We start from the raw sequence: 10,747 nt of genomic DNA, 5'->3' as shown, positions 1-10,747 counted from the left end.
TGCTCGCTCTTGAGTTTACAGACAGACTATACTTAAACCATAAGAGGAACTAAATGTAATAATGTGTTCATTACCGATAGCATTAATCGGGTGTATACATATCCTGTAAATTGTCTCGTTCCACGTAATTTTGTTCAGATTCGTTCAGATTATCTATGAAACATGTAAGTAACTAACGAACTAACTAGCCAACAAACAAGAAAGGTGTGGGAATATTTGAAGTCAGCAAAGGACATATGCACGACTCTTGCCACAGCAGGAGTGTAGAAAATCACTTGCACTTGCGGTCAAGCCTACATAGGAACTACAAAAAGAAGTATGAACACGCGCCTTAAGGAACCGAGAACAACTGTCGAGTGGCAATACGGATAAATCACCAGTAGCAGCTAATGCGCTGGGACCACGGAAACACCAAATTCGTTCCTCTGATGCTACGGTCTTATCAAGATCTAATAATTACTACGCAAGGTTGTACAGAGAGGCCGTAGAAATACAAAATCACAAAAACAGCTTTAATAGAAAAAAAAATAAGGAATGAAATTAGACAATTTATTGTCCTTAGTGTTAAATAAAGCAAACTTTCCCACTATAAGCTCCTTTAACCGGCCTTTCTCTGCCATCTTTGGCAGAAGTCTGATAACGTCACGAACAGTCCGTTGCGTGGGTACGTATAAACAGTTCGGCTTGAGTAGCTTGTTTGAGACTGGAGCAGATTTGTGAGTCGTTGTAGCCTCTGACGATGATTCCAGCACTGGAAGACGAAACGTCAGGCAGAGAAATGTGCCTCGGAGCACGGAGTAATCCCCATAAAAGACAAATCGGCAACAACCGTGAAAGCCTGCACGGTTGTTTTAAATACAGATGAGCCACGGTCGGCATAATGGCCCGACTTTTTGTTACGTCGCGTCGCGTCGGTGTGGTGATGGGTGTGGAAATTGGGCTCCCAGAGATTGACGAGTAGTATTAATGGCGATTACGGGAACGACGTGTGGCCGGCCGCAGTAACATTTAACACAGCCTGCCGGCGTCGTAATGGCAGCAGCGGCAGCAGACGGGCCCGCAGCAAATCAGAGTAACGGCCGCTCACCCGCCAGGAATGTGGAGGACGAGCAGCCGCCGGCAGGCCCCGAGGATGACGTGGAAGGTGGAAACGCGCGCCGAGCGGAATTCGCGGCTTGCGCGGGCGCGGCCCCCCGCCGGTTAACTTTTATGGCGCGTAATGACGGTGGCCGGCGAGGCCGTGGCGGGAGTCGACCCCGCCAGCCCTTCCGCGAAGAATCGATAGCGACGATCCGATGTCGAGCGCGAGGACGCGGCCGGTAATCGCCCGCCTTTGGCCTAATTGGTGACATTTGGGAGCCCGGGTGCGCTCAGCGTGCCGTCTGATTTACGCGGTCGGCTTTCGCAACGGCGCGGCGGCCGTGCAGCAGCGGATCGGGCGGTACGGTGCTGTGTCGAGCACGCACGCGTTCACCGCCGGCTTTCGCCGATCTCAGCAGAGATATTTAAAAACCGGGTAGCCGGTGCTTTTCAAACCGTCCTTGACATCTTCAGACTACTTCATAAAAGTTTATAAAATGAAAAGAGCAGGTGGGTACATCTACATTTATACTCCGCAAGCCACCCAACGGTGTGTGGCGGAGGGCACTTTACGTGCCACTGTCATAACCTCCCTTTCCTGTTCCAGTCGCGTATGGTTCGCGGGAAGAACGACTGCCTGAAAGCCTCCGTGCGTGCTCGAATCTCTCTAATTTTACATTCGTGATCTCCTCGGGAGGTATAAGTAGGGGGAAGCAATATATTCGATACCTCATCCAGAAACGCACCCTCTCCAAACCTGGACAGCAAGCTACACCGCGATCCAGAGCGCCTCTCTTGCAGAGTCTGCCACTTGAGTTTGCTAAACATCTCCGTAACGCTATCACGCTTACCAAATAACCCTGTGACGAATCGCACCGCTCTTCTTTGGAACTTCTCTATCTCCTCCGTCAACCCGATCCGGTACGGATCCCACACTGATGAGCAATACTCAAGTATAGGTGGAACGAGTGTTTTGTAAGCCACCTCCTTTGTTGATGGACTACATTTTCTAAGGACTCTCCCAATGAATCTCAACCTGGTACCCGCCTTACCAACAATTAATTTTATATGATCATTCCACTTCAAATCGTTCCGCACGCATACTCCCAGATATTTTACAGAAGTAACTGCTACCAGTGTTTGTTCCGCTATCATATAATCATGCAATAAAGGATCCTTGATTCTATGTATTCGCAATACATTACATTTGTCTATGTTAAAGGTCAGTTGCCACTCCCTGCACCAAGTGCCTATCCGCTGCAGATCTTCCTGCATTTCGCTGCAATTTTGTAATGCTGCAACTTCTCTGTATACTAGAGCATCATCCGCGAAAAGACGCATGGAATTTCCGAGACTATCTACTAAGTCATTTATATACGTATATTATGAAAAGCAATGGTCGCATAACATCCCCCTCTGACACGACAGAGGTTACTTTAACGTCCGTACAGGTCTCTCCATTGAGAACAACATGCTGTATTCTCTTTGCTAAAAATTCTTCAATCCAGCCACACAGCTGGTCTGATATTCCGTAGGCTCTTACTTTGTTTTTCAGGCGACAGTGCGAAACTGTATCGAACGCCTTCCGGAAGTCAAGGAAAATAGCATCTACCTGGGAGCCCGTATCTAATATTTTCTGCGTCTCATGAACAAATAAAGCGAGTTGGGTCTCACACGATCGCTGTTTCCGGAATCGATGTTGATTCCTACGGAGTAGATTCTGGGTTTCCAGAAACGACATGATACGCCAGCAAAAAACATGTTCTAAAATTCTACAACAGATTGACGTCAGAGATATAGGTCTATAGTTTTGCGTATCTGCTCGACGACATCACTCGGAAGCACACTACTAATTAAACGCGTGGAGAAAAACCTGAAAGATCACATCTTCAGTCCATGTAAGAATAACAGTCCGTCGACTATATTCCTATTTTCTACGTTTATTTTTTATTTTTTCAGTATATCAATTGTAGATGAACTGCGACTGTGATTTAAACTGGCGATTTGTCTGGTAATAAATATGCAACGAGTCGGTTTTCTTTTACGATTTATTCAGCCAAGAACATGTTTTCGAGCCACTGCGGGCTCACCATTAGCTGGAGGTGTTACAGGAACATCATGGATGTAGCTGGCGGATTAGTGATTACTAAATTTCCGCCACTTCCACCAGTAGCACCAGTCCTGCGTCTAGCTACACTTGGTCCGTAGCATAATGTTCCTGTAACACCTCCAGCTGATGGTGAGCCCGCAGCGGCTGGAAAACATGTTGGTGGTTGAATAGATCGTAAAAAAGCGACCGGCTACATATTTATTAGCAGATAAATCGCCAATTTTACCTTTCTATTCCCGGTTAGTATTTCGGAGGGAAAGCTCCATCGTAAGGGTTTCCAAGATTACTTCGAGGTTTTGCATCATAATCCGGCGAAGCAGGCGCGCCCCAGGAAGGTTATCTTGCCTCCCTTTTTCTGTTCTATTTCCTGGTTTTTAATTTTAATTAATTTCTTTTTTTGGTGCATCAGACTCAACTAGTTTGATGCGGCCAGCCAAGAATTCCCCTCCTGTGCTCATAGTAGCACTTGCACCCTTGATGGGTGTATTCGAATTTCTGCTTCCCCTACTGTTTTTACCCTCTACAGGTCCTTCTAGAACCGTGGACGTTATACCCTGATTCCCTAACGCATATTCTATCGTTCTGTCCCTTCTTCTCCTCAGTGTTTCCCGTATGTTCCTTCCTTCACTGATTCTGCGGAGTACGTATTACACTGTCGAATGCTTCTTCCGGGTCGACAGATCTTGTTTTAATTATCAGTTGTGACGTCAGCACTGCCTCCACGACGCCTTTGCCTTTCCAAAGCCGAACTGATCCTGGTCGAACAGACAGCCAGTTTTCTTTTTCATACTTCTGCACGTTTTTCCTGTACCAGCTTGGATACGTGAGTCTTTAAGCTGATTGTGCGATAGCCCTAGCTCTTATCCGCCCTAGCTATCTTCGGAGTTGTGTCGGCCATAATTTTCCGAAAGTCTGATGGTATCTTCACAGGCTCAGATTTTACACACCACCTTGAATAGTCACTTCCCTGTCACGTCGCCCAAATTGTTTCACGTATTTGGAATGAATGTTATCTATGCATTGTATGTTGTTATAAAGAAGAACAAAATCTTCTGTGGACTAGTAAAACACACACTAAGTAACCTGCATACTTTGAGAATCTGCTTCACTGGTTCTTCATGCCGACGTCCTCCAATAGTTTTGGTTTTTAATTACACAAATACAGGGTGACAATTATTGAACTATATGAAAAAAAACGTAAATTAGTTACAAACTACGGCGTGCACAAACTTTATTCAACATGTAAACGCCAGTACAGATATTCTGATTTAAGTTACGACATGTTCGATATGCCTCCCATCATTGGCGATGATGTGGCGCAGACGAATAGCGAAATTCTGCATGACCCGCTGAAGTGTCGGAACATCGATGCTGTCGATGACCTCTTGAATGGCTGTTTCCACCACAGAAATTGTTTTTGGGTTATTGCTGTACACCTGGTCTTTAATACAGCCGCACGAAAAGGAGTCGCATGCGTTCAGATCCGGAGAATCTGGCGGCAAATCGAAGCCCGTGCCATTGGCCACTGCGTACCCCAGAGCCAGAATGCGGTCCCCAGTGTGCTCCTCCAGGACAACAAACATTCTCCTGCTTCGATGGTGTCGAGCTCCGTCTTGCATGAACCACATCTTGTCGAAATTAGGGTCACCCTGGATAATAGGGACGAAATCACGTTCCAAAACGTTCACATACCGTTCGGTAGTCACCATGCCATCCAGGAATATCGCACCAATTATTCCTTGAGTGGACATAGCACACCACACATCTCCCGTTGACGGTGAAGAGACTTCTCGATCGCGAAATGCACATTCTCAGTCCCCTTAATGACGCCAGTTTTACTTATTGAAGAACCCATCTAAAGAAAGTGAGCTTTGTCGCTGAATCAAACCATACAATTCCCGTCATGCCCCGCGGCCAACCGTGCAGTTTGGAGGTCCTAACGCAAACCGCTCAGAAATTATAGCGATTTTATTTCTTATAGTTCAATAGTTGTAACATTGAGAGGAAACATCCTATGTAACCAAAGATTTTCGCTTAAACTGTCGACAGAATGTAAGCATAGGGCATATCGCTGCTATTAACTAGCGTGTGAGGAGGGTGCATTGTGTGTAGTGACGCTGTTAACACATTATGAGTAATTCTTTCACTGGCAGAAGTTCAGTTTCTGGTACAGTTTGGCTGGCGACGACCGCTTTGAAAGAACCGTGGTAGCCTGGCATAATGAGTCGCAGCATCTCCATCGCCTCCTCACATTCCAGCACCCTGTGCTCATCTGCACCGTCGCATTCGTCCCCCAGATGTTGCTGTGGATCGTAGCGTGCAAATGTCATTCCCAGCTACATTTATTTAAGTTTTCTGTTTGAGAATTTCCTGTCGTTGAGTCCTGAAGTATAATACGTGGGAAGTTATTTTACTGTCTGCACTTAACACAGCAGTCTGTTCGAACAATTAGTCCTTTATAATACTTACATGAATAATACTTTCGTAACCTGGAGCTGTCTTTAGCATGAAACCATCAGGCAACAGACTACGAGAAAACAGTACCGACTGTAAAGCGCTGAACTGAAAATCAGGTGAATGAGATTTTCAGTTTGCGGTACACTTTACACAGAAAAAAAATTGTGCCAGCTGTTGAAGAGGAGCAGCACCCAATTAACCCTCCCACCTCCCAATCTTAGTTTACGGTGCGCTGATTGTTTCCGGCGCATCTGAATATTATTGGTATTCATACCTGAGTCCCAGATCCAAGTTACAGATGTGGGATTAGAGCTCTTTGCCTTATACCTTTACCATTTCAGTTGTAGATCAATTTGGTGGCAACCTCCTGCACACCTTTAAATGCAAGCTTTGTTCCTGAATTGCAAACTCACTCGATAAATACATTAGATGTGAAGATGTACTCTTTCTGTTGCTAGCATAATTGTGACTTGGCAACATCACAGAATACGTCTGGCAACTCTGTGAATTACTTCCTGCAGTGGTGCAAAATCATCCTGCTGAATTCGCATGATTTTTCTTCACATTTCAGTCAAATATTTTGAATTATTTTCGGTTATGGTGTGTCATTCAGTTAGAAAATTTCTGTTTTTCTGTTTTCTCGTCCAAGAAGGTCGTTCCACACAGAAAATAAAAGTAATTTCCTCTTTTACGTTGTGAATTATCTGTTTTAGCCCTCACTAGGTCAATGAGCGAACTTCAAAAGTGGCAGTTCTTTGATAGCTCTGTGGTAATGTAGTCGTGCTGTAAATAAGACACTATGTTAGCTATCGTTCGAATCTCACGGGAGAACCTGTGATACTGGAGAATTGCTGACTTTGTAATACTTCCAGTTTTCAACTTCCGTCGACATAATATGCAGCAGTTTGTAAATACACAATTTTATTGATGAAATTTTGACACTGAACAACTTTTGAGATGGGCTTCTTCATATGTTTACTTCCATTGTCACATTTCTATGCTTCTGTGTTAGTCCGGTAATGCTACTTGATTGTGAGAGAACATGACTGCTCAGATCTTTTTGAAGTCAAGAGCTCTTAATATATTATTAATTTGTAACAATTCGGAATAGTTCTGTTACACATAATTTGTGTTTAATTAGGATAGTTTTTCATCGTTAAGTTAGGATAACAAATTTTAGTCATTGGTATTAGTCTAATCCATTTTTTACGTGCTCTCTCGTTAGTTTATTGGACACTACAGACAAAATAAGAGAGAAAATAATCATCAGAGGTCTATTCTCTCACGTTGTCTAAACAAGTCTGACAATGCCGAGGCAGATTTTGAATTCAACGCTTGTAGAAACTTACTGATTCGAAAATGTCATGCCACGTTTAAAGCATGTTTCTGTGCGCAAGGAATGGTTGTCCTTCCTTGTTTCCCTAATGTTACCCACTGAAACCAAGTCACATACAAACTCTGAACTATCGCAATTCATCATATTTGCGAATTACCTGGTACACATACGTGGACGATAGTCATAAACTGCAAAACGTCCTTCATGAAAGCCTGTAGGTCTTCCTGAATGTGGAGAATAACTCGTGTCAAAACGCGTACTTGACGGAGAAAACTATTTTCTGACACAATTTATTGATTGCACTCGCCATACATACGCCAGAAACATTTCGAGTTGTATCCACTGCCTTCAGTCCTCTGTTAAATGCGAAGCTAACGAAAAGTTCAAGTGTCTGACTTTTCTTCAAAATATTGGCAGGAGTGGCCTCAGTGTCTCAGCTTTGTGTTTGCCACTCGAGGACGAATGTATGGGGAACTGCCTGAGCAGCACCAAACACTTCCCGTAGAAAATTCCGCATCCTAAAGCGTTGCCAGTTCGTGCAGAGGACCGTTGTCTGAAACTTCTGGCAAATTAAAACTGTGTGCCGGACCGAGACTCGAACTCGGGACCTTTTCCTTTCGCGGGCAAGTGCTCTACCATCTAAGGGCAAAGGTCCCGAGTTCGAGTGTCTGTCCGGAATACAGTTTTAATCTGCCAGGAAGTTTCATATCAGCTCACACTCCGCTGCAGAGTGAAAATTTCATTCTGGACCGTTATTTGATTTCATTCAAGTGATTACAAACAAAGTAGAAAGTATGCATTCAGTAGCCTGGTGAATGGTGATGCGATCGATCAGGATTACAACACAGCCAGCTCATGAATGTATTTGAACAGGATTGAATCCACCGCCAGGGAGTCAGAATTCTCATCCAATGTGGCGCAGCTTCCGTTACAACAGAATACTGAACGAACCAGGTGTGACTTCAGCGGTCTGGAGGGACCGATGCTGCCCCACTATGCTCAGTGTGTGGGTCCGATGTCTGCGTCATGCTGCCATTTTTAACAGAGGTGGGCAGATCCTCTTTCACCTCTGGTAGCAACAAGTGAAGTACGTCAGTTTTCATCGTGTTTCGTAATACACATTAAACATGATGTCCCTTTGCTACCTACTGCGGCAGAATCGGTTTCGGTTGGTCCACGACAGAGACGGAAGTCGTCGCAAATTGAAGCTCTTTCATCAGAAAGCTTTCGCGTACAGGATATTTTATTTTATTCAATGAACATACCGTCATGTAAGGCCGCTGTGTATTTATTTCTTATTTGCACTTGATATGATGAAAATCTTGGTGCTGTACTAGGATTCGAACACTTCCATGAAATCTTTGTTTCCTAGGTTTCCAACTTTCCTGAGTCTCTGCGAAAGGCGTTTATCTGTGATCGAATCCTGGTCCGGCACAAACTTTTTCATCATGTAATTTCCAGCTCTAGCATGAACACAACTAACTACTGGTGAGACAATAAGTTTCATTTTTAAAGTCCTTTTGTGCCCTTGTCAACAATGACGGTAGGTGCCGATTTCGATTCCCAGTCAGACACAGAACGTTTCGTCACATCATTTCAAGTTCAAACATACCACTCCTAGTTACTGGTGAAATATAATTCGACGGTTAACGTCTCTTTGGATGTAGTCAACAACTACGATATGTGCCGGGTTGGACTCCCAATCAGCAGAGAACTTTTTGTCACGTTATTTCCAGTTCAGACATGCACACATTTCGCTATTGGTGGAAAAGTCGATATTTAGCGTATATCTGTGGTTACAACGGTGACTGCTGGTGGCGAGTACGAATCACAATAACGCAAGAAAATTTTCGTCACGTGTTTTAAGGTTCGAACATCTGGCTACTGGTGAAAATACTCACTATCCATCATCTGGTAGTCCTTAGTTAACAGACTGGGTACTGGGTTCGAATTCTCATCCATCACAAAACGTTAATTCTCGTCATTGTAAGTTTAGACACACGCACACTTTGCTACTTTTGCTACTTTGTTACTTACGAAATGAAATTCAACATCTGCCCTGGTCAGTTAACGGGAACAACAAGTGCTGTACAGGATTCCCGATGCAGTACAAAAATTTTCGGTTAGAAATTTAAAGTTCAGACTTACTGATAATGGTGAAAACTTGGATATTTGACGTGTCTCTATGTCTAGTCGGTGCTGCGTTCGAGTCTCGGTCGAACACTAAAACATTGCTTAGTCAGCAGTGGCTAGAGGTGCAGAGTTTGAATCCAGATCCATAATAAAACCGTCAGTGTCATGTATAGTTCAACCACGCGCACAACATGCCTCAGATGTTAAATGTCTGTATCAGACAGCAAGGGCCGTAGGCTATTTTGGAACTGCACACAGATCCACGGGTGCGATATTACTAGTGATGCACTGTCGATGGTGAGGTTTCCACAGAGTACTTGACGCTGTTGGTCGTGACTAGTTCACTAATCAGTTAGTGAGTGGATGAAAAAGAGCAACAGTACTTCGATTTATCACACAAGTTTGGGAGTCAAGATATTCTTGTGAAAGCTCTTATTCACATAAATGTTTAATTTTGCCTAAGGAGAGCTGAATGATTTATGTGATACAACTAGTGGTGTTAGTTTCTAGATAGTAATGAGTGAGGTAACTTTTTTGAAATGTCACTTGTAATAAATTTGAGTTTACAAGTGTTATGGCCTGTCTCATCTCTGTTAACGTGCTTCCTGATGTTTGCAATAATGTGGTAGCATTATCTAGTTGTCTGTTGCGGTAACCATTTTCTATAGTCAAGAGGCCGTACAGTAGAGTGATTAGGGAACCTGCAAGGAAATTACATAATGCGGGCTGCATGCAAATCAGGTGGAACGCAATTCAGGTCGTTCGGATACTTCTGAGCATGATAGTACATGTAATGGGGGAAACTCATGTACATGTTACAATAACATATACCCTCTGACATGCACTTCACTTTCGTTTGCACGGAATGGATGAAGACGCAGATGCAGACCTTATACCGATGAGCACACTTCAGAACAAGCTAGCAGCGGTATGCTGTCAGCTTGCTATGTAGTTTTTAAAATAAACGTATTTACTGTACCAACCACAAAAGATGTATCTCAAAACTCGTGGCGTATAATCAACTCATTTCGATGTGTGTGGGTTTATCCTGAAGTCAAGCGTGCAAACTGAGATGAATTCAGGTGAAAGGTTCGATAGATGAAATGGTTTATTTCCAGCAATATTGTCGCTGTTATGAACTGCTGGCAGTCAATTATAAACAAGCAAGAGTAATACCTAATTTACGTGTTATTATGATAATCACTACTTGGCCCATATGCAGCGTCGGCGGTAATGCAGTCGGGGCGAACCGCTGAAATTTGCTCCGCCAGGGCAGACGCCAGCCAGTAGACCGTGCCACAAAGCAGGCAGTGGTACAGTAGTAGCTGGTGAAGTGCCAAGCGTCGCTGTGAGTAAGGATTACTGTAAACGACAAAGCTTTTGCCGTGGGTATCGTTCTCGTACAAGTGTAAACTTGTTTAACATCTTTTTCTTAAATGGAGGTTCTAATGTAATTCCAAAGAGTCACAAAGTCAACAATGTTGATTTGGCGTTTCTAGACTTCCGAACATTATGAATTTGTACCATATCTGTGGTTGCTAAGGAACATACGTTCACATTGCACTTCACTGTGTTGGGGGTGTAAGTGCAGATATTTTTATTGGTGGCTGAGGACAATGTACTGAATAATA

Source organism: Schistocerca nitens, chromosome 9, assembly GCF_023898315.1.
Source record: "Schistocerca nitens isolate TAMUIC-IGC-003100 chromosome 9, iqSchNite1.1, whole genome shotgun sequence".
Taxonomy (NCBI): domain Eukaryota; kingdom Metazoa; phylum Arthropoda; class Insecta; order Orthoptera; family Acrididae; genus Schistocerca; species Schistocerca nitens.
The sequence above is the reverse complement of the archived record's forward strand: the minus strand, read 5'-3'. Positions refer to the sequence as shown.